The sequence below is a fragment of the Pinus tabuliformis genome, chromosome 7 (assembly GCF_031772625.1).
Source record: "Pinus tabuliformis cultivar Carrire ecotype Pingquan chromosome 7, CPIR1, whole genome shotgun sequence".
Taxonomy (NCBI): Eukaryota; Viridiplantae; Streptophyta; class Pinopsida; order Pinales; family Pinaceae; genus Pinus; species Pinus tabuliformis.
This window is the reverse complement of record NC_142293.1, coordinates 273,041,649-273,046,190: the sequence shown is the minus strand read 5'-3', so window position 1 is coordinate 273,046,190 and position 4,542 is coordinate 273,041,649. Positions and strand designations below refer to the sequence as shown.

The 4,542-nt window shown below is 32.3% G+C and overlaps 1 pseudogene across 1 annotated transcript; it reads right to left on the bottom strand.

Annotated features, from left to right (window-relative positions):
* Positions 1-1,352: 1,352 nt before the first annotated feature.
* Positions 1,353-3,009, bottom strand: LOC149246933 (putative F-box protein PP2-B12 pseudogene; annotated as a pseudogene). Its single transcript, XR_016263244.1, has 3 exons — positions 2,631-3,009; positions 2,009-2,127; positions 1,353-1,761 (listed from the first exon to the last, which is right to left on the bottom strand). The product of XR_016263244.1 is annotated as a putative F-box protein PP2-B12 pseudogene (transcript).
* Between the last annotated feature and the right edge of the window lie 1,533 nt (positions 3,010-4,542).

Here is a 4,542-nt window from a genome sequence, read left to right as displayed (position 1 = left end):
TCCTAATTTTTAGGAGTTTGTTCTTATCCCCCTAACTAAATGTAATCATATAAATGCTTGCACTTTTGATTGATTTGATTAATGAGAAAACGATAGTGTTGTTGATTTGTCAACAGTCTCCAGGTGTATCTTGTCGCACCTGTGTGAGCTGCCTAATTCATTCCTCAAATTTGTCTTCTAAAATTTTAATTTATAAATCTCAACCTTTAATTTGTGTATCCTACTAAAATTTTTCAACAATATTTTATTGAACTCAAATCCCAACCATCCACCTAATAATTATTGATAATCAAATCAAAATTCTAAAAATCCAATTCTAAAATAGATAAGCATATCGACATTATTATTAGTACTCACCTAGATCATTATTAGCTTCATATCTACCCAAGGCTCAGGGATCAAATCTCTTTTATTTATTTTATTTTATTTTTTATTTAATTTGACCAAGTTAAATTGTTTTAATTAATAAACAATAATTTTATTTTTTATTTTTTAATTGTAATTTATTTTTATTTTTATGTAATTTAAGCTAATCAAGATGCTTGCATAACATAACATAACTTTACAATATATCTTCCATACTCGAAAGCAATTCTTGGTGGAATTATTGAAGAATGAATAAATCAAAATTTCAAAATATATTTAAATTAAAATTACGAAAATAATACAAACTTAAAATGCCCATGGGATATAGAATAGTTGGTGGCAAAGTATTTTTCTGTTAACCTACTCAGTGGTGAGAAGATCACTAATTTAAAATTACGTGGGAAAAAATCTAACCATACTAAAAACTGGTATTGCCCATACAAAATCCCAATAATTTTGACTACTTACGAAAATTTTTACTAGTTAACACCTCCTCCGAGTCTTAACTACTGCAACCACTAGTTAAAAAGCGCTCAACAAAACATTACAAATCAACAGCAAAAAAATTACACATCAAGCCACTATAGTTAAAGTTAAAGGTGCCCACAAAGAAAAAAATTACTAATTTAAAACAATTTCGTATTGTAACAGAGTTAAAGGTGCCAACAAACAAAAAAATTACAAATTTAAAACAATTTCGTATTTCACTGTTTACATCTGAGATGCCATTTCTAACAAATATCCCCCAAAAAAAATATACTCTCTTTAATTGGAAACCTGAACCAATCAACGATCTATATAAGAATCTTAGCCGAGATTACGGGTCTGTCCAAAAAGGGCTATTTTGACTAATTTTCCCTGTTCCTGAATCCTCGGTTTCATCCTGGGTTCCAAATTTGTTTAAAGTACACAGTTAAAGTACTGCATAATTTGCGTCAGTGGAAAAAATACGAGAAAGATCTCTGCAATCCGCTGGGCACTACCAACTAAGAAGTCAAAGGTTCAATCGTCACTCCATCTATAAGAAGTCCACTTTTCCACCAATTCAATTTCTCGTCATTCATAGCAAATCTGACGACAGAAAAATTTTCATCACCGTTATCTTCCCCCGCACGCACTGTGAATTCTCCTGCAACCACTTCCATCCATCCGCTTCCATTTACACGCTTCCGTTCCTCTGCTTCTTCCATCAAAAGCTCCTCCAATTCCATCTCATTTCCGTCTGCCGTTATAACCGAAAACCTAATGGGCACTTCACTCCACCCACACGATTCTTCACCAAATTTGAGAAGAAACACCACTTTGTACACCGTATTAGCTGACAAAAGCCTGCAGTCGATTCCACCTTGGACCTCCAACCAGCAAATCATTAACGATTCCGCAACCTCTTCAAATCTGAACACACAATTTATATCAACATTAGACCAACTTCAAGAAAATCCAGCTGGATCTCTAGTATGAAGCTTAAAGCCTTCCTTTATTCGAAATAAATATGGTAATCATCTAAACCAAAATCCTTTTTCATATTAGACATCAGCAATTAAATCATATATTGTGAGAAGGTTAGTATTTTGTCTATAATATCGAGTGCATTGATAAATTTAGAAATAAATTATTATAATAAAAAATAATAAAATCTCACCTGGAGTCCTGTCTAAATGGCCATTGCCAATAGCGTTGATCTTCTCCACAAATGATGTCTAAGTGCCTCGCAGATAGCATGTAACCTATCTTCCCTGTGGATCTTTCCAGCCAAAATCTCTATCGCCACAGCAATGAAGAATACGGAAAAATGAATTGTCAATTTTATTGACCAAAATCAATCAATCATCACGAGTAATAATAGAGATTTTCGGCATTTAAATTTTGAGTGGTTCATCATGCCTATTTATTTCTTAATTTCCGGAGATAAACGGTTTGTATGAGCAGGTTTTTACTCCAAAAGCAAAACAATAAAGACATTGATAAAGGGATTTTTTGTTTTCTTAAGTGGAATGTGGTTTATAAATTAATGGTTTTTAGGTAAAATACTTTTGGGCGGATTTATTGAGAAGGATTATTTAATTCTTTTTACATTTTATAAGTTTATTTCACTAACCTAATCAAAAAACTTCTGAAAAGATTGACCGATGACCTTCCATTAACTAAATAATTATACAATAGTACCTATTGAACTAACACTAAACACTATAAAAAAACATGATAATTATACTACCGGACCCTTAGAACTATATTGATAAAAAAATTATGTATGTATAAAATACCTTTGTTCCCCGGTCTATGAGAATCGATTCGCAGAGGCGAAAGTAGAGTTCTCTCTTTGAAGAGTGCGCAACGGGGATAACGGCCCTGGGTAGGACCTGGTAGCATTTCTGAGGAATGAATTTGTTCCAGAGCGAGTCGTCATTGGCCACAGATCTGAACACTTTGGAGACGGCTGAGAGTCTACAGATATCACGTGGGGTAGTGAAGGAAAGAATAGCGGATATACAGCTCTCTGGTAACTCCACCAGATTTATCTGATCCTCATGTGCACTCGATTTATCCATGGTCGTGGTAGCGTTCTGTGGCAACTCCACCAGATGCAGATTGCAGAGTTCTCGGGCAGTTAAATTGCTCATGATTGCCTCGCCACGAATCTCATGTAGCTACCAACACTTAAATATTGCGGTACAGTGAAGTCGGAGGAGTATTTGTCAGCTAATAATTGTACGAAAAGAAATTTGGAACCGAGTCGTTATACAGATGTAATCATTGCGTGTGAATTGAGAGAAATTGGTGACCTGTCAATTAGGCCATTAAAACAAAAGTGTAAACATATATCAAGCATTGTTACGTTTAGGAACGATTTTCCTGATTTACAGGTCTCTCACATTTTCCTTATCCAGAAAATCAATGTCAATAGCGTTGGGTGCGGTTGGATTGGTTGAGGCACTAAGACGTGACTTAAATTCTATGGGTCATTAATTTAATGTTAAAAGTAATTAGGTGTATCATATTATTTGTATAGAATTAAACAAACCATTGCAAGAGAGCATGTTTGCAATGCAGTTATTTATATATATTTCTTAGTTATATTCCTGAATTATAAGTTTTAAAGTTAGGATTTATAGAGGATGAATTGTTTATTAAAATATCAATTTCAATGAAGTTTTTTTTTTAATTTATTTAGATATCTTTAAGGAATAATTTTCTTTTTTTCTGAAGCTCTTTTAGTCTATTTAGAGATCCTTAAGGAATAACTCTTTTTAGGAGAAAATTTAAATATGCATGTTTATACTAGTTTTGACTAATCAACATATGTTATTGTTAGTTTTACTTCAATTTGATTATTGACATTATTCAATTATATTGGACCATCAATCCATGTTATTGTTTGTTTTACTCCATTTTTGTTATTGGCATTATTCAACAATGGTTCTTTCTAAAAATTTCAATTATTTTATTTTAATTTGGTCTCATTTTAATAGGAGGATGACCTCATGCTTAGGGACAAGGTTTTTAATACATGTAACCTTTGGATGTAATGTTCTCATAAGCCCAACCAAGGTTCATTTAAAATTTCTTCAATTGAGAATCATTTTGTGTATAATACTTTTACTAAGTCTATCTCAACACAAACACAAGTATAGTTGCAAAATCCTACTATAACTCACTGAAGATGTGGCTTTATGTATATTCCCAAAGCATCTTTGCTATACCCCAAAACTTATAAACACTAAAAAAAAGTGTCAAATTGGGGAAGTGAATGCACATCATCATTGAATTAATTGGCATAGAGTTAGGATTAAATTATAGAAACATAAGAGTTATAAAAAAACCATATAATTCCCAGAATTAGGGATCTTCCTCAAACATTTTAAAGTAACAATTAAAAAATTCCTTTGAATAATAATAACATTTCTATATCCATGTGAAGTGTATCCATAGGTACAAAGTTGTCGCAAGCCGCCAGCACTCACTAAATATGTAAATAATCACATCTATCTCAAAAATCAAATGTAGACATGATCAACCTTTGACATTGTAATCTCCATTAACAACACCTCTTTATCTTCTCGGATTATATAGGTACTAGAAAATGGAAAAGGCTACAAATCAATTGGAATGGTAGAATTTTTTTCAATTACATCCCTAAAAGACACATGTTTTAAAATAAATTTGAAACATCTAGTA